This window comes from Acomys russatus, chromosome 22, assembly GCF_903995435.1.
Source record: "Acomys russatus chromosome 22, mAcoRus1.1, whole genome shotgun sequence".
Lineage (NCBI taxonomy): Eukaryota > Metazoa > Chordata > Mammalia > Rodentia > Muridae > Acomys > Acomys russatus.
In genome coordinates this window covers 24,154,644-24,174,987 of record NC_067158.1, presented here as the reverse complement: position 1 = coordinate 24,174,987, position 20,344 = coordinate 24,154,644, and the positions used below count along the sequence as shown (strand labels likewise).

At 45.8% G+C, this 20,344-nt stretch overlaps 1 long non-coding RNA gene and 1 other non-coding gene across 2 annotated transcripts; one reads left to right on the top strand and one right to left on the bottom strand.

The window, feature by feature from the left end:
* Nucleotides 1-1,810: 1,810 nt before the first annotated feature.
* LOC127205946 (uncharacterized) lies at nt 1,811-20,336 on the bottom strand. The gene is made up of 3 exons (XR_007832712.1): nt 20,002-20,336; nt 18,299-18,378; nt 1,811-2,114 (listed from the first exon to the last, which is right to left on the bottom strand). It is a non-coding gene; the product is annotated as an uncharacterized LOC127205946 (long non-coding RNA).
* Nucleotides 11,834-11,962, top strand: LOC127206096 (small nucleolar RNA SNORA65). The gene has a single exon (XR_007832778.1). It is a non-coding gene; the product is annotated as a small nucleolar RNA SNORA65 (small nucleolar RNA).
* Nucleotides 20,337-20,344: the final 8 nt, after the last annotated feature.

The window sequence follows — 20,344 nt, the reverse complement described above, 5'->3', positions numbered from 1 at the left end:
AATGGCAGCCAGTACTCTTAACCACTGAGACACTGCTCTAACCCTCAAACGTTAATCAATAACAATCATCTCAGTGATTAATCCTAGTGGCAAAATTAATACACTAGGGTTCTTCTGCACTAAAACTCCTTTCTAGTACATCAAAGAAAGTCTGTTTATTCTTCCATTCTGAGGAGAGACACAAGTCTATTTCCTGTTTCATTAATTTGATACTGGCTGCATCATTTTAAAATTTGAATTTTTTTTTTTTTTTTTGGTGTATGTATGTGTGCAAGTGCATGAACACCATGGTATATGTGGGATCAACTCTTTCCTTCTGTCATGTGGGGGTTTGGTGATCAGTTCTCATGTCATCAGCCTTGTTGGCAAAAGCCTTTACTTGCTGAGCCATCCACTGGCCCCCAAAGCTTATTTTCTTTGTTCCACTTTAAGTGGTATCACTCTGATCCTGGGGTTGGTATTGGGAGGAGAGGTTCTATCCTTAGCATCTGCTCTGGCTCACTTTCTGGGAGCTTTGTCTTATGGAAAGACAGCCAAATGGGTTAGACAACTAAAAAACATGTGAGCTGGGCTATGGTAGGTGTGGGGGACTTATGCTTTTACTTAGGGCCCCAGCAGAACTCCCACCCAGAATTTCAGAGTTGCTAATGGTTAAGGATTGAGGGATGGGGTCATGCATCTAACACGGGACTGTGAACTCTGACATCTCCACTTTCACTCACCATCACACTCAGTGTTCACAGGAGTCCCACACAGAATTCTGTAACAACTCTAATGGCAAGGTGACTATGCCTGACCTCAGGCTGCCTTGTCTTAAAGAGGCAGCCCATTTCCCTGGTCAGTGTGGGGTCTGGTCTTCACAAATGCTGACTCAATGGTGGAGTCATATGGTTGGAATTCTGTTCCTACAGTACTACAGACCAGGGCACCTTGACCTCCTGATGTTAGCTGGCATGAGCCACTTTCTCTGAGCCTTACACAGAAAGCAACACTTCCAGTACTGTTGTCAGCAAGCTGTTCTCTTCCTTTGCCAGCCTCCCTGGACTGGCTGGAGTGCTCCACCATAGTGTTCTATTTTCTCTTCCAGAATTTGCCTTTGGCTGTAGTCCTCGGCCATCAGGAGTACATGTATGCATCTGACCAGAAGAGACCAGAAAGGGGAGCCAGGAAAAAAAAATCAGATTCTTCAGCTAGGCAAAACACATAGACTAAGATATAGCAACACACACACACACACACACACACACACACAAGATACACATGGACATACATACACACAGATACACATGAACACAGAGAGACACACACAGAACAGATAAACACACACATACACACAAATACACAGGCACACCCTGTCTTATATACACACACATACATGAACACACATGAACCCACAGGTACACACACTCTCACACACAAACACATAGATACATACAAACACACACATGAACACACAGATACACAACAGCAAGTACATTTTTGAAATAGCAGTTTTGAGGTTCAGGTGAAAGCCATATGGATTTTGTGTAGTAATTTCCTCAGAGACAAACATGGTCTCTTGGAGGGAAACTATTGTTTTTTGGTTTTTGTTTTGTTTTGTTTTTTTTGTTTTTGAGACAGGGTTTCTCTATGTTATCTTGGCTGTCCTGAACTCACTTTGTAGACCAGGCAGACCTTGAATTGATAGCGATCCTCCTGCCTCAGCCTCCCGAGTGCTAGGATTAAAGGCATGTGCCACCATGCCGGTTGAGGGAAACTATTAAGATGCAGTATGTTCTTGTGGGAAGGGAGGAGAGAGTGGTGATGAATACTCCATCCTGAAGGCAAACTCATTAAAACTCAGAAAGTAAATAACTCAAAGGTTATTTATTTGCTGAAGCAAGTCCCTGAAACTGACAAAATTCACTAGGCCCCTTTTCTCCCAAGATAGGTAAGTAGTAAGAACTCATGAGAGACAGCTTTGAGCAGACCATCTACCTGAGAGAGGCTCAGACCAGCTGAGCTGCCTGAAACTTTCTCCAATCTGTCCAGCTGCCACTGATGTGGGGTGGGTTATGGTGATGAAGTGTCTTTGAGTCTTTTCTGGTCTTGGAAGTAACTCTTCACTCAGACTCCTGTAAGTAACACCAAGAAACTCACTGGCTGCCAGATGCACTCTGGTGGTACCCTTACTTTCTCTGTCACCATTCACAATCTGGGATGAGTAAATAAGTATGTGTCTACATCTTCCTGCGAATAATGTCACACAACCATGGAGTTCATCCATCCATTCATCAACAATTTACTAAGGGGCTGGGAAGTAGCTCAACTGACAAAATGCTTCTGAGGAACCATGAGGCCCTGTGCTCAATCCCTAGCAAAATCCCTAACCCTGCGCATTAGAGTAAAGAACTGGAAGAACTGGTAAGCCACGGTCTAAGAATTTGGGACAAAGTGGTGTGTTAGAGGCTCATGTGACTCAAGTGAGACAGACAAAAAACAAACAAACAAAAAAAAAAAAAACACATAACTTGAAGCCAGGCACATGCCTTTAATCCCAGTATGACGGGAGGCAGAGGCAGGCAGATCTCTGTGAGCTCAAGGCCAGCCTACTCTACAAAGAGAGTTCCAGGACAGCCAGGGCTACACAGAGAAACCTTATCTCAAGAAAAAAAAAAAAAGATGATATTGGGTATGACTCATGGTTACTTAGCAATACTCACCGTACTGCCATACTAACCCAGTTAGGATAGTTACAATTGAGCCAGGGTAAGGAGGAAAGGAGGCAGCATGGGGGCGGACAGTACTCTTAGAAGCTAACAGTTAAGAGCTCTCGCTATTCTTGCAGGGGACTCATGTTTAGTTTAGAGCACCCAGGGGGAGGCTTACAGCTGACTTTCACTCTTGTTCCAAGAGATCTGGTGCCTTCTTCCAGCCTCTGTGCACACCAGCCATGTACACAGTGCACAGACATACATGCAAAGCAAAATACTCACATAAAGGAAAATAAATAAGTCCAAAAATAAGTAAATATGTAAGGCTGGGCATGGTGGCACATGCCTTAAACCAGCATTTGGGAGGCTGAGGCCAGTAGCTCTCTCATAGTTCAATGCCAGCGTGGTCTACATAGCAAGCTCCAGGCCAGTGGAGGCTACGTAGCGAGACCCTGTCTCAAAACAGAACCCCTCCCCCATAAACCAAACAACCAAAAATAAAGAAAAATTAAATGTAGCTCAGTGCTTACCTAGGACTCAAACATGCGCCCTTATTTCAATCCCCGGCACGGAAAAAAGAAATCAATTTTGTTCATCCAAAACAAGAAATATTAGGTCTGGGGAGATGGTTCGATCAGTAAAGTTCTTCCCTCAAAAGCTCGATGACCTGAGTTTGATCCCAGAACCCTTGTTTAAAAAAAAAAAAAAGCTGGGTGTAGCACGGCACTGTTTATAATCCCAGTGCTTGTGAGGCAGACACAAGTAGATCCTAGCCTAGCCTGATCTGTGGGCTCTATATCAATGAAAGACCTTGTCTCAGAAAAACAAAGTGGACAGTGCCTGAGAAACACTACCTGAGGCTGGCCTCTGACTTCTACAGAAACACACTAGCACAGACACACACACACAAGAAATAAATCCTACACCTTGTGCTTTCAAGTCTCTTTTACCACATGATCTTCCCATAATCTTTATGTGTGTGGGCATTTTGCCTGCATGTCTATGTGTATACTAGTCTGGTGCCAGAAGAGGGTATCAGACCCCTGGAAATGGAGTTTCCACGCAGTTGTGAGCTGTCATATTAGTCCTGGGAATTGAACCTGGGTCCTCTGGAAAGCAACCAATGAGTGCTCTTAACTGCTGAGCTATCTCTCTAGCCCACCTACCTTTTTTTTTTTTTTTTTTTTTTAAACATGGTGCTGAGGATTGGATCATGGGCCTTACATATGCTAGGCAACTGCTCTACTATTTAGTTGCATTTTAGTTTGTTTGATTGGTTTTGGCTTTTGCTTTTTTGAGACAGAGTTTCTGTGTAACTCAGAGAATTCAGAGATCCACCTGCCTCTGCCTCCCGAGTGCTGGTATTAAAGGCATGCACCATAATGCTCGGCTGGCTTTTGTTTTTTTGAGACAGGATTTTTCTGTAGTAGCCTTGGTTATCCTGGACTTGACTTGTAGACCAGGCTGGCCTCCGGCCTTAAACTCAGAGAGATCCACCTGCCTCCCTGAGTGATGGGATTACAGACGTGGGCTATCATGCCTAGCTTGAATTTTAGTTTGTTTTTTAATTTTCCTTTTGATGGTCTTGCTAAGGTGCCCTGGCAGGCCTTGAACTTGTGATCTTTCTGCCTTAGTCTCCTAAGTAGCCAGGGCTTTAGCTTTACATTACACTACCCCTCTCATCTGTAGGATTTAATTCTATCTTGTATAAAAGCCAAATCATTTAGTCCATATGAACTTCCAGTAGGCACAAAGACTAAAGAGCTTTGTTACAAACAATTATGTACCAAGAACTTTACTAAAATGAGCACAGAACCCAAAAAGAAATAAATGTCAACTTGATTTTTCAGAAGGTAAAAAAGAACTCAAAACCATCCTCAGAAAAAAAATAATGAGATGTTCTTTCTTTTTGTTGCTGAAAAGGGAAAAAGTCTTTAGTCATGACAGGGAAGAAATCCAGGGGTGTGTATGGGGTGGGAGGAGCCATGGAAGCCTTGAGTGAATGACATTTTGAATGCATGTGCATGGTTTAACATGGGCACAGCTGTGGGAAAATGGCCAAGTCTCCTCTGGACTAGGCTCAAGGAATTGACAGTGCCTTCCCTCCTGGTCCCTGTGGGACTGGTGACAGTGTATGCAGAAAATGCCCACCATAGCTTCCTGCTCGCCATGTTTACTGCCTGAAGACTGCTCCCCTACAGACTGTTCTTGTCAGAATTAGTTAAACCTGCCTCCTTGTTCAACAGGGTACAATAAACGTGCTGAGTTCATGTGCTGAGGCTTCTCCATTGGACAGTCCAGTGCACCCAAACCCAGCTTTTCTGTACATTTGTTGGTGTATTTTTCTTTTATTTCCTCACTGCCCTAGTCATGTCAATCCCTGAAGCCAGGTAAGGGCTTGGCAAGGGTGAGGAGCGAAGGCTGTTTTACCAGCACTGGGTACCTTCAACAAGGCCTTGGACTTCCTCTGTAACATCTAGCAGCCTGAGAGAGAGTCAAAAGACAAGTTTTCTGAATCAGTAAAGTGTCTCAAGACTAAAAGTTCATGTGTGTATCCTGGTACTTGGAATTTGAGACAGGATGTTTGCTGCAAGTTCTAGACTATGCTGGGTTCCATGATAAGACCCTATGTCCAAACAACAAAAAGCTAGACAGAGTGGCACACAGCTGGCCTGCAGTCCCAGCACTGAGGGGAGGAGACACGAGGATTAGGAATTCATCATCACCTTCACAGTGACTCTAAGACCAGCCTGGGTGCAAGAGATGCTGTCTCAGAAAAGGAGCAAAACAACAACAAAGTCCTCACAAGCCAGGTGTGGTGGCGCACACCTTCAATCCCAGCACTCAGGTACGTAGAGACAGGCAGATCTCTGTGAGTTCAAGGCCAGCCTGTCTACAGATTGAGTTCCAGGACAGCCAAGGCCACACAGAGTAACCCTATCTTGAAAACCCAAACCAAACCAAAGCATTCAGCACTGTGACATGGCTCCTGCCACTCCTGAGCTTTTCTCAGACGCCCCGTCCATATCTGGCAGGAGGTGTTGTGGCTGACTGAGGCAGATGGAGCAGTCCAGTTTCTGAGAGGTTGATCAAAAGCAACAGCTACTACTCCCTGGCATCCAGGAGGGAAACTTGATAGCCAAGGAGTTGTGTACAGACCAAATAATATGACCAGCCTTTCTAATATACTGAGAACCAGCAGACGAAACAGCAAGTCAGCCCCACCGTAGTTAGGCAGCAGCAAAGGCACTTAACGTACTTTAAATAGCAACAGTGCTGATTATGCAAATGATCCACAAAGAAGCTCATGGTCTAAGAAAACTGAAAAGGAGAACACAAAATACTGTTCACTGTATACAATGTGCTAAAATCATAGGCATATTTGGAGTAAAAAAGTAAGTCAGATACAGTGTGCACCTATAAACCAAGCTATTTGGGAAGCTAAGACTGGAAGATTCCTTAAGCCTAGGATCAGAAGTTTGAGGCCAGCCCCAATGATACAATGAAAATTGTTTAAAAAAAAAAAAAAAAATTAGCCGGGTGGTGGTGGCGCATATCTTTAATCCCAGCACTTGGGAGGCAGAGGCAGGCAGATTGTTGTGAGTTTGAAGCCAACCTGGTCTACAAAGTTAGTCCAGGACAGCCAAGGCTACACACAGAAACCATGTCTTGAAAAACCAACCAGACAAACAAACAAACAAAAATTTTAAACTGGAGTTAATAAAAGAACATTTATAAAGCTAAATACAATTGTATGGTACTGGTATAGAGGATATGTGTACCTCAATGAACAAAACTAACAGTCTGAAAATAAAAAGATCTATGGACAAGCTGGGTGCAGTGGCCCATGCCTTTAATCCCAACACTTGGGAGGCAGAGGCAGACAGATCTCTGTGAGTTCAAGGCCAGCCTAGTCTACAAAGCCAGTCCAGGGAGCCAAGGCGACACACAAAAACTCTGTCTTGAAAAACAAAAATAAATAAATAAATAAATCTATGGACTATTAATTTTCCATAGGGTATTAAGACCACTTAAAACAGAATTGCAGTTCAACAAGATTTAAACTTTTATACACAGAAGGACAATCAAGAAGTGAAGTTGGGCTGGAGATGAAACAACTCAAGAAGACCTGAATGAAGCCAGGTGTGGTGGTGCACACCTGTAATCCCAGCACTCAGGAAGCAGAGGCAGATGGATCTCTGTGAGTTCGAAGCCAGCCTGGTTTACAAAGCGAGTCTAGGACAGCCAGGGCTACACAGAGAAATCCTATTTCAAAAAACTAAAAACAAACAAACAAACAAAAAAATTTAAGAGGACCTGAATGAAAGCGGGGGTGGGATGGGGGGGGGGAAGCACCTGCACGCCGAGTCATAATAAGAATTTCGGGGAGCAGTCTGGTCTCCAAATCCAAGAGTCTCAGACCACAGAATTAAGAGCTGTAACACTGGCCACCGCCAACAGTTAAGGGCCCCAATACCCAAAGCTTGTGAGAGGACCATCATGAGAAGTTGCCACCTGCTGCTGCCAAGTCCTAAGGGAAATTAAAATGCTAGAGCCTGAAGGAGGAACACACCCAGTGTCCTCTCTGGCCTTATGTGGGGATTCTAACTCAGGTCCTCCTGCTTGCACAGCAAGTTTCCTTACCCACTGAGCCATCCTCCCAGCTTCTCTCTTTCTCTCCCTTGCTCCTCTCTTCTGTACAGCCCAAGACAGCCTCAAACTTAAGGATTCTCTTGCCCCAGCCTCCTGGTGCTATAACTACAGGTATCTGCTACCATGCCTGGCTTTCAGTGCTTCCTATATGTAAAGAGGGCTTAGGTTTGGCCTTCTGCTTTCTCCACTCTGCACTGGAGCCTCAAGGAAGCACAACTTTTCTATCTTTAGTACTGGTGTAGTGCTTTGAAAATAGAGACATTAACTCAACATTTCATTATTCAGTTATACATTTTTTTTTTAAGATTTATTTATTTAGACAGTATTCTGCCTGCAATTGAGCTAGCACGCCAGAAGAGGGCACCAGATCTCATTGGAGATGGTTGTGAGCCATCATGTGGTTGCTGGGAATTGAACTCAGGACCTCTGCAAGAGCAGACAATGCTCTTAACCTCTGAGCCATCTCACCAGACCTACATTTATTTTTTGAGATAGGTTTTCACTCAACCCCTGGATGGCTTATAAATTGACCAGTGGCCTCAAGTGATTGGAAACTAAGAATTTTCAACCCTATTTCGAGATAAACTGGGTTTGAATAAACTACATAGCAAAGGTCTTATTATATAGCATGGGCTGGATTTTAATTCTTGGTCCTTCTGCCAAGGACCCAAATGCTGTCTCCCAAATGCTGGTATTACATGTATGTGCTCAAGGCACTCCTTACATACATGAAGTAATAATGTTCATCAGAGCAGATTCTCCTATTGTATCCACGTAAGCAGAGTCTCAGCAGGAAACAGACTGCTGGATGATGGCAGAGCTGTTCTGGAACAGGTTTTCTCACAAACATGATGACTTGTCAGATTGAAACAGGTTAAGGTGCTAGTGCTGAAGAGGGTAAGATCCTAGAAAGTAGAAATGAACACAGCTGCAACTTGGCAGAATTCTATTTTTAATGTCATGATAATAAGAAAGCTGCCGCCAATGCACAGAGAACACTTAGCAGTGCCAGCTTCCAACTGAGCCATTAAGGTAAGTGAAGAAGAAAGCTCTGAGGGAAAATATCCTTGGGAACCAAAACACAAATAAAACAAACAAAAACCAAAACCAACAAAACAAAAATAACCTTTGAATTTGAAGTTCTCCTTACAGTCTCAAAAACAGAAATACCAGAGCCTGGTAGCACACGCCCTGGGAGGCAGAGGCAGACGGATCTCTGAGTTCAAGGCCAGCCTGGTTTACAAAGTGAGTTTCAAGATAGCCAGGAATACACAGGGAAACCCTGCTTTCAAATCCAAAGTAAAATACCTCCCTATTTTTACAGCCAGGCACGGTGGCACACACCTTTAATCCCAGCACTTGGGAGGCAGAGGCAGGCAGGTTGCTGTGAGTTTGAGGCCAGCCTGGACTACAAAAGCAACTCCAGGACAGCCAGGACTGTTACACAGAGAAACCCTGTCTTGAAAAACCTAAACAATACCTCCCTATTTTTGAACTCAGGGTTTGTTGTTCTCGTGCTAATGCAACTTGTTCACGTATGACACCTTCCTGTAGTACTGCTTATTCTCACTACCTGGGTTTCAGAGAGGGTGAGAGGCTACTATCAGGATCACATTGAAGTTTCATAATTTAAGAGATAGATTAAAAAAAAAAAAAAAAGATTTCCCTTGTCCTTGCATTCCTTCCACAATTAGTCTAGAGTCTTTCTTTGTAGCTACATGTGTATGGCTCATGCAGGAGATGTGTGGATTGCATGCACACGTATGTAGTGGCCAGAGGGGGACACTGGGTGCCTTCCTCTACCACTCTGTGGCCATCTGAATAGGCTTGGTCCCCAGAGACTCATGTGTTTGAATGCTTGTCCAAGAGAGGGGCACCATTAGGTGGTGTGGCCTTGTTGGAGGGAGTGTGTAACTAAAGGGGTGGGCTTTAAAGTCTCCTATGCTCAAGCTCCGCCCAGTGTCTGAGTCCCTTTCTGCTGCCTGCAGATCAAGATGCTCAGCGTTTCTCCAGCATGAACTCTACCTGTCACTGCCATGGAACTCTGGGGTAACAAGTATATGCAGACATGCCAGGCTTTTCAGGTGGGTGTTGAGGATTTGAACCTCATGCTTGCACAGCAAGTGCTCTCACCCACGGAGCCATGTTCCTAGCCTCATCCTATGACCTTGTTTGATATATTTTCTCTCTCTCTCCATTTTACCAAATATAATGGAGCAATAGCAGATGTTCTTAATATCTGTAAAGTGTATATGAGGGTACATGATGGGGCTAACTGTGGAGAAAAAGGGTTTAACAAGGAGAGTTTATGTGACATAGAGGGAAAGAGATAGCAAGAGAGAAATAGGAATGATGAAGGGAACAGCAGTCCTGACACAGAAGGCAGCACTCAAGTTAACAGATGAGTAACAGTGGCAGAGGACTGGAATACAGCTCAGTGGCACAGCACTCAACGGCAGGGCATGGTGCTGCACGCCTTTAATCTCAGTACTCTGGAGGCAGAGGCAGGTGGATCTCTGTAAATCTGACATTGGCCTGACATACACAGTAATCCTGAGCAGTCACTCTAGCTAGCATATTTTAAACAGATGTATTTTACTAAGATTGGAGATTTTAGTTCTTTCTAAGAGCAGCTTAACCATTACCCAATTGATTCTGTCTAGAGGCTGGAGAGATGACTCAGCAGTTACGAGCACGCACTGGTCTGGCTGAGGACCTGAGTCCAGTTCCCAGCACCTACACCATCAGCTCATGATCACCTGTCACTCAAGCTCCAGGCCTCCCACCCCTTCTGCTTCTTCAGGGGCGGCACTCACGTGCAACGACCCCCCCCTCGACATGTACACATAATTTAAAGATCATAATAAAATCTAAATACCTATGGTCTGTACTTACCAACTATCTCACGCTGAGCAGCTAAGTTTACAGACTCTGGCCTTTTCCCTATGACACTGAGGAGCATGTTTTCATACATGGAAAAGCTGTCACTTCTCCTCCTTCCTTTCTTTTTTGAGGCAGAGCTTCATGGTGTAGCTCTGGCTGTCCTGGAACTCCCTGTGTAGACCAGGCTGGCCTCAAAATTACAGAGATCCACCTGCCTCTGCCTCTGAGTCCTGGGATTAAAGGTGTGCACCACTATGTCATGTGAAAGCTGTTTTATACATCTGGTCTCAAAACCAAAATCCACTTTTTTTTTTTTTTTAAGATTTATTTATTATTTATACAGTGTTCTGCATGCCAGATGTATACCTGCAGGCCAGAAGAGGACACCAGATCTCATTATAGATGGTTGAGAGCCCCCATGTGGTTGCTGGGAATTGAACTCAGGACCTCTGGAAGAGCAGCCAGTGCTCTTAACCTCTGAGCCATCTCTCCAGCCCCCCAAAACCCACTTTTATTTGGGAACTTAAACTTCTCTTTATGACTCAAAGCCAGTGATGTAATGGTCTAAAGTGGGACATTATTTCTGAAGGTACCCTTCTTAGCTGTGTCATTACTGTCTCTTTAAATCTCTCTACTGACTCCTTTTCCACACGCACTACTCTTTCTCCTTCGTATCAAACATTAATAAAAAGAGGAAGATAGCTCAGTGATTAAGAGAGCTTGCTGACTTTCTATAAGACCAGAGTTCAAGCCTCTCCATAACCTGCTGTTGTAGTCTTATTTTTTCTTTTCTTTCTTTCTTTTTTTTTTTTTTTTTTTTTGAGACAGGGTTTCTCTGTGTAGCCTTGATTGTCCTGGACTTGCTTTGTAGACCAGGCTGGCCTCCAACTCACAGCAATCTGCATGCCTCTGTCTCCCAAATGCTGGGATTATAGGCCTGCACCACCATGCCCGCCCCCCACTTCTTCTCCTTCTTCTCCTCCTCTTCTTCTTCTAAGATTTATTTATTTATTATGTATACTGTGTATACCTGCAGGCCAGAAGAGGGCACCAGATGTCATTCTAGATGGTTGTGAGCCACCATGTGGTTGCTGGGAATTGAACTCAGGACCTCTGGAAGAGCAGCCAGTGCTCTTAACCTCTGAGCCACCTCTCCAACCCAATTTTTCTTTTTCTTTCTTTCTTTTTTTTTTTTTTTCTCAGTTTTTCGAGACAGGGTTTCTCTGTGTAGCCTTGACTGTCCTAGACTCACTTTGTAGACCAGGCTGGGCTCGAACTCACATCGATTCTCCTACCTCTGCCTCCCAAGTACTGGGATTAAAGGCATGTTCGCCACCACGCCCGGCTCAATTTTCCTTTTTCAAAAACTGCTATCACCAAGTGTGGTGGTGAACATGCCTTTAATCCCAACACTCAGGAGGCAGAGGCAGGTGGATGACTGTGAGATCGAGGCCAACCTGGATGACAAAGCGAGTCCAGGACAGCCAAGGCTACACAGAGAAACCTTGTCTCAAGAAAACAACAAACAACCCCCCCAAAACAAACTAACAAAAAAGAAGAGACATTAAATAAAAATAAAAATAAAAATAAAAATAAACCAGCCACCCGCCACTGCGCCTGACCATCCCGTTGGCTGGTGCATTCCAGTGGTGAGCTGACAGTAAGCCCCAGCTTTTAGGAAACAGGCTTGTCCTACATGTGGATGACTCTGTGCCGAGAGCATGGGGACAGCCTAGAGATAAAAAAAAAAAAAAAAAAAAAAAAGCCGGGCGTGGTGGCGCACGCCTTTAATCCCAGCACTCGGGAGGCAGAGGCAGGTGGATCGCTGTGAGTTCGAGGCCAGCCTGGTCTACAAAGCGAGTCCATGATGGCCGAGGCTACACAGAGAAACCCTGTCTCAAAAAACCAAAAAAAAAAAAAAAAAAAACCAAAAAAAAATAAAAAAAATAAAATAAAAATAAAAATAAAAAAAGAACCACCTGGCCTACATAGTGAGTTCTAAAACAGCTAGGGCTATGTACAGAAATCCTGTTTCAAAACTAAACATACCCCCCATAGCTGCTGTCTTCCTGATACACTTTGTAGTACTGTATTCAGTGCTGTATCTTAGGAGCAGCACTGCCTAGAAAACATGATAAGCTACTTTTTTTTTTTTTTTTTTTTTTTTTTTTTGGCCAGTTTTTAAAAAATCTTTTCTCCCCTGTAACTACTTTATCAACATGATTCGGTTTTATTTCCCCAATAATAGAAGATTTGTAGCTGGGTGTGTTAGCACACACCTGTGTTCCCAAACCTGAGAGGCAGAAACAGGAGGATCAGCTCAAGGCCAGCCTGAGACATAAAGGGATTCTCAGTCCTTTAAGTAAGTATTCTAATCGGTTTGATACCGAGCTGAATGAAATCAGGCTTAGCTCACAGGTATGCCTGTCATCGTTATTCATGTTTTGGTCTTTTTCTGATCACGCACATTTGACCTCATGTGGCGTTGCATTAGGGCTATATATATATATATATATATTTTTGGTTTTTTGAGACAGGGTTTCTCTGTGTAGCATTGGCCATCCTGGACTCACTTTGTAGACCAGGCTGGCCTCGAACTCACAACGATCCACCTGCCTCTGCCTCCCGAGTGCTGGGATTAAAGGCGTGCGCCACCACGCCCGGCTCAAGGGCTATATTCTATGGACAGTTATTCTAGATTTCCAATTGCTTCAGAAATTATTACTGCTACAGTACTATGATACCACACTAGTCAAACTTTAGATTATTTGTCCCCTGAAGACAACACTGTAGTAAGAATTTTGGTTTCTTTTTTCTTTCTTTTATTAAAAAATATTTTATTTAATTTTCATTTACGTGCATTGGTATGAGGGTGTCAGATCTTGGAGTTACAGTTGTGAGCTGCCATGTGGTCCTGGGAATTGAACCCTGGTCCTTTGGAAGAGCAGGCAATGTTCTTAACCACTGAGCCTTCTCTATTTATTTATTATGTATACAGTGTTCTGCCTGTATGTACACCTGCAGGCCAGAAGAGGACATCAGGTCACATTATAGATGGTTGTGAGCCACCATGAGGTTGCTGGGAATTGAACTCATGATCTCTGGAAGAGCAGTCGGTGCTCTTAACCTCTGAGTCATCTCTCCAGCCCACTGAGCCATCTCTTTAGCCCCCGAATTTTGGTTTCTTAAAACAAACAAAAAAACTTAGTTATTTCTGTGACGGCTTCTGTTTTAACCCCAGGTGTGGGGTATGGGGCCGCTTCAGTCTGACCACAGCCACTGTGACAGTCTCATGCTCTAGGAGGGGCTAAATTTCTGCCAGCTGCAGATAGTTTGGTCCTGGGGACTCTGGAGAGGGAATAAATGCCAGAGCCTAGAGAGGGGCTGCAGTGGCTGCTGCTCCTGCTCCTGCTGCTGCTGCCGGGTACTATGACGATGAAGATTGGACTTGTCCTAGGGTCCGGAGGCCCCCAATCAGCAGAAAGTAGTCTAAAGACGTCTCCTCCTGTTTTCCCTCTCACCTCCTTTCTCTCTACCTAGTGGGGGGGGGGGAGTTGGAAGGGATTAAGGTGGAATAAGGGTTGGAAGGATGGTAGATATAACCCAATAAGATAGGCGCCCCCAAAACACTGCCTCCACAACACTCATATCATATGAAACACCTCAAAGAGCTAGACTCCTGGCTCTGTGTCAAACGAGTGCTAACCCAGAGACAAAGCCAGTTATGTCATGAAGTAACCCTGCGTCCCAGGAAGGACAGGCTGCTCATTTTGCTAATCAAATATGCTAGTGGAGGAGCTGCAACAGAAAGGCCAAAGCTATTTTTAAAAGCAAGTTTTCTGTTTGTTTGTTTTTTCCTTTGGTTTTTCGAGTCAGGGTCTCTCTGTGTAGCCTTGGCTGTCCTGGACTAGCTTTGTAGACCAGGCTGGCCTTGAACTCACAGCGATCTGCCTGCCTCTGCCTCCTGAGTGCTGGGATTAAAGGCGTGCGCCACCACGCCCAGCTGTTTGTGGTTTTATTGTTGCTGTTGTTGTTGCAGTTAATTGTTATCTGTATGGGCTAGGAAGCCAATAACTGACACAAAGAGACTGAAATGTAATTCAAAGCTGCAAGCACTATGGCTGGGCAGAATCTAAACTGCTACTAATCTGCTAGTAAACTAATCTAAACCTATGTCCTTATAACCTACATATATCCCAAGCTCTTGCCAATCTGATGATCTCTGGGTAGCTTCTCTCCATCAACTCACTCTGTCTACTGTCCCCTCAACTGCCAACTCCAGCTCCCCCTCCTCTTCTGGAAGCCCCGCCTTCCATTTCCTGTCCTTCTGCCCAGCTGATTTACTGACAACGGCTACATCCAGTCAAGACATTCCTCCACAGTTTTTTTTCTTTTCTTTTTAGCAAAAGCAGGACAAGGTTCTTAGTAAAAACCTTTGGAGTGAGATGTAATGGGTTGGCTCCAGTTGGTCCATTCACACGGTGTGTTATTTAAATAGCTCTTGAAATTGTGATAAAATATTCTGGAATATGCAAAATGTACAGGTTATGCCAAGCATAGTAGTGCATTCCTTTAATCCCAGCACTCAGGAGGCAGAGGTAGGTGGGTCTCTCACGTAGAGGCTAACTGGTCTACAGAGTGCGTTCCAGGATATCCAAACCTATACAAGAAAAACCCTGTCTTAGAAAACAAAACAAAAAAGTGCAGGCAATAGTTTTATGAATTTTAAGGAAGTAGTATTTTAGTCAAAATATATAAACCCCATGGCTATTTTTTTTTGAAGTACAGACTTTCACTTTATGTATGCTTGATATATAGTTTTGGGATTTTCAGTCCTGGTGATAGAACTCAGGGTCCCATGCATGCTAGATAATCATCCTGTCACTGAGCTACACACCTGATCCCATGTTATTGTTTGGTTGTTAAGATTCATTTTTAATTATTCTATGTGTGTGTCTAAGGAGTGTGTGCATGTGAGTGCAGGTGCCCATGGGAGCCAGAGAGGGGTGAGATCAGCATCTACACACAGGCATGGTAGACACTCTGAAAACAGTACAAGTGCCACCTGTCTCTACAGTGACTTCAGGAACACCAGTGCCGCCTGTGTCTGCAGTGACTACAGGAACACCGGTGCCGCCTGTGTCTGCAGTGACTACAGGAACACCGGTGCCGCCTGTGTCTGCAGTGACTACAGGAACACCGGTGCCGCCTGTGTCTGCAGTGACTACAGGAACACCGGTGCCGCCTGTGTCTGCAGTGACTACAGGAACCACGGTGCCGCCTGTGTCTGCAGTGACTACAGGAACACCGGTGCCGCCTGTGTCTGCAGTGACTACAGGAACACCGGTGCCGCCTGTGTCTGCAGTGACTACAGGAACACCGGTGCCGCCTGTGTCTGCAGTGACTACAGGAACACCGGTGCCGCTGTGTCTGCAGTGACTACAGGAACACCGGTGCCGCCTGTGTCTGCAGTGACTACAGGAACACCGGTGCCGCCTGTGTCTGCAGTGACTACAGAACACCGGTGCCGCCTGTGTCTGCAGTGACTACAGGAACACCGGTGCCGCCTGTGTCTGCAGTGACTACAGGAACACCGGTGCCGCCTGTGTCTGCAGTGACTACAGGAAACACCGGTGCCGCCTGTGTCTGCAGTGGACTACAGGAACACCGGTGCCGCCTGTGTCATGCAGTGACTACAGGAACACCGGTGCCGCCTGTGTCTGCAGTGACTACAGGAACACCGGTGCCCGCCTGTGTCTGCAGTGACTACAGGAACACCGGTGCCGCCTGTGTCTGCAGTGACTACAGAACACCGGTGCCGCCTGTGTCTGCAGTGACTACAGGAACACCGGTGCCGCCTGTGTCTGCAGTGACTACAGGAACACCGGTGCCGCCTGTGTCTGCAGTGACTACAGGAACACCGGTGCCGCCTGTGTCTGCAGTGACTACAGGAACACCGGTGCCGCCTGTGTCTGCAGTGACTACAGGAACACCGGTGCCGCCTGTGTCTGCAGTGACTACAGGAACACCGGTGCCGCCTGTGTCTGCAGTGACTACAGGAACACCGGTGCCGCCTGTGTCTGCAGTGACTACAGGAACACGGTGCCGCCTGTGTCTGCAGTGACTACAGGACACCGGTGCCGCCTGTGTCTGCAGTGACTACAGGAACACACGGTGCCGCCTGTGTCTGCAGTGACTACAGGAACACCAGCTCCGCCTGTGTCTGCAGTGACTACAGGAACACCGGTGCCGCCTGTGTCTGCAGTGACTACAGGAACACCGGTGCCGCCTGTGTCTGCAGTGACTACAGGAACACCGTGCCGCCTGTGTCTGCAGTGACTACAGGAAACACCAGTGCCGCCTGTGTCTGCAGTGACTACAGGACACCAGTGCCGCCTGTGCTGCAGTGACTACAGGAACACCGGTGCCGCCTGTGTCTGCAGTGACTACAGGAACACCAGTGCCGCCTGTGTCTGCAGTGACTACAGGAACACCAGTGCCGCCTGTGTCTGCAGTGACTACAGGAACACCAGTGCTGCCTGTGTCTGCAGTGACTTCAGGAACACAAGTGCCGCCTGTCTCTATGACTTCAGGAACACAGTCCATCAGAAGCACCACTCTGAGTCAGAGGCGGATCATTAGGCTGCGGAGGTGTCAACACCAAAGAACCTTTGCTCCTCTGGAACTAAGGCACACTTCTGCCACGCACGTTGTCAAATGCCTGCAGTTCCTATGGGCACCGTGTGCGCATGCCCTACCTTTGTTTTTATTTTGAGACAAGGTGTCACTAAAATGCTTTGATTAGCCTTGAACGTATGTAGCCCAGGTTGGCCTCAAACTTATAGCTGTCTATCAGAGCACAGTTCAAGAACGGAATTGTGTGAGAGTTCTGAGTGCGTGGGAGAGAACTCTGAGAAAGCATGAATCCCATGACTTCAGTTTCTTCAAAACACAGTTGCTCTGGGAATGGGTTGTCGTACTCCTCCCAGGTGGAGCAGGAAGGGGTGCATTTACTTCAGCTGTGGTTAGTTATGTGCCTCTATGGAAAAACATGGTTTTGCCACTTGCAGCTCGTTCTCTGATTGAACACCTTACTCATGTGATTCTTAACCTGCAGAGTATACATTCTCTGATGGCGCTGAGTAAAGGTGGCTACAGCATGCGACTGCAATCTGCCTCATTTTTAGGCCCCACTCTCCCAGGTTCATGCCACCAACTACAGCAGTAAACAGTCCTCTTGCCTCATCTTCCTGAGACTGCCTGACGGCACGCACCCAGCTTGCATATATTCTTCATCTGTCTCTTATCCTACATCGCTTTCTTTTCTGTAACAGTACTGCCTCTTCCACCGATTTCACAGATTTCAAGTATTTTGTTCACACAAAGAAGTCCCAGTATCTAAAAATACCAGCTAGTATCTAGTGGGTTTTCAAAAAATAAATATTCGTAAAATTAACAAAAATGTTTATTAAACGTAAAAAAATTTTTTAGACTGGGTCTCACTGTAGCTCGTGCTGGCCTCACACTCTCTTACGTACATACCAAAGAAGACCGTCAGCTTCTAAGCCTCCTGCTCCCACCTCCAGAGCTGGGGCTCGAGGCTTGAACTCTGCTCCTCAGTGTGTACTGTTAGGATCAAACACTGGGCTTCTGGCACGCTAGGCAAACACAGCATCAACTGAGATGTTTTAAAAGGACATGGCTTTGCACCATGAGATCTGAGTTCGACTCCTCAGCGCACACACAAAAAGCCAGGCATGGCTATGTGTGCCTATAACCTAGCACTGCGGAGCATAAGCAGGAGGCTCCCTAGGCTGGAGAGCTGTCGGGAGGATCACTGGCAGCCAACCTAGCTTAAAGGTCACACTTCCGGTTCAGTGAGAAACCCTACTTCAGGGCATATGACACTGGACATCTTGCTCTGACCTCCATATCCACACACATGGGCACACACCACGCACTAATGGGATACCATCCCCACGCACACATTCTTTGGGGTGTGTGTTTATTTGTGTGAATGTTTTGGCTAGCATGTATGTATGTGCACCATGTGAGTGTCTGGTACTCACAGTCAGAAGAGGGAGCTGTAGGTCCCAGAACTGGATACTGCCAGCCTTGAGCTGGGTGCTGAGAAATGAACCTGGGTCCTCTGTAAGAACAACAAGCACTCTTAACCACTGAGCCATTGCTGCAGTTCCAACATCATGTTTTTAAAAAGTACCTCAGGGCTGGGTGCAGTGGTACACACTGAAATCCCAGCACTTGGGGAGGCAGAGGCAGGCAGATCTCAGTGAGTTTGAGGCCAGCCTGTTGTATAAAGTGAGTCCAGCACTTGCTACACAGTCAAGGCTACACAGAGAAACCTTATCTCAGAAAAAAACAAAAAACACACAGTACTTACTGCTCTTCCAGAGGCTCTGACCTGGTTCCCACTGCCCACAGCAGCCACACTTCTTGGCCCATAGCTGCTTATAACCCTAGTTCTGAAGCTTTCCTATGGCCTCTGAGTGCAGATATAGACACACAAATAAAAATAAGTCACTTTTTTTTTTTTGTTTTGTTTTTCGAGACAGGGTCTCGATGTGTAGCCTTGGCTGTCCTGGACTCACTTTGTAGACTAGGCTGGCCTTGAACTCACAGCGATCCACCAGCCTCTACCTCCCAAGTGCTGGGATTAAAGGCGTGCACCACCACGCCTGGCTTTTTTTAAGTTTTTAAAAAATTTATTATGTATACAGTATTCTGCCTGCATGTACACCTGCAGGCCAGAAGGGAGCACCAGATCTCGTTATAGATGGTTGTGAGCCACAATGTGGTTGCTGAGAATTGAACTCATGACCTCTGGAAGAGCAGTCAGTGCTCTTAACCTCTGAGCCGTCTCTCCAGCTCATTAATCACTTTTTTGTTTTGTTGTTCAAGACACAGTTTCTCTATGTAGCCCTGGCTATCCTGGACTCTCTTTGTAGACCAGGCTAGTCTCAAACTCACAGCCATCTGCCTGCCTTTGCCTCCGAGTGCTAGGATTAAAGGCATGTGCCACTATGCCCCACTCAGCCACTTCTAATTAGAATCACATTAGCTTTCCACTATGATAAGGTCTATAAAACTTATTTAGTGCTGTTATTTTTCCCTCCCTACATTATTGTGGTAAGATCAAAACAGAGTCTCCCATTTCTATTCTGGGATTTGCCTGAGTCACAAGGTAGTCTTGGCAACCCACTCTGTTCTATCTCTCAGTTTACTGAGCCTGCTGGGAACTGCCAGCCAACTAGAACGAGGGACCTTTTCCTTCCCTAACTCTTAAAGCCCCAAATTACGAGGGTGTGGTTTAACAACAGACATAAATTACTGCAACTAGATTTTCCACAGACTGGTTGGGGGCTTGGAGGGAAGACATCTTCCCCCTGACTTCAAGGCTGGTAGAAAGGGTAGACTTTACAATATAACTAAGTAAATCCAATGTCTGCCTAACACGTATTTTTTAACAAAATACACCCTTTCTGTATTCCTACTATATATGAATACCCCAAAACCTCAAGTGTGAGTAAACGAATGTGACTGATCTGACCCTGGCAAAGTACAATTTAAATATATACATATGGGTACAGGGTTGCTTCCTGCCAGATATGATTATTTGTGCAGCCTTATGTGGTCTTAAATTCCTCTTGCTTTTGCAGTCAGCATCCTCTCTCACAACCGTGCAATGCATTAGGGCTCCTAATCCACCCACCCCACTCCACCACACCTTCTGACACAATGACTCTGTACTCACACCGATGGAAAAAGCAGCAAAGCTCTGGGGATGCGGTCCTGCAGCTCTCACACGGGTCTGCTGCTAAGCAAAACCTCTCTGCCACTCTTGACTTGGCCGAGTTCCGCTCTTGGCTCAGGGTTAGCGATCTGGTACGATCTAGGAGGCTTAGGACCCAGGGGGCGCCTTTCAGCTGAAAAACACCTCGGCTGCAGCAAGCTAGCTGGGAAGCTCCCAGTTCTAAAGAGAAGCTGTTTACCAGAACAGAGTAACAAGGGCTGGTCTGACTGCAAGGCTGGGAACTACGAGATACAAGCGCTGCCAAAGGGACCCCATTTGGACACTTGCAAGCCAGGAGAGGAGA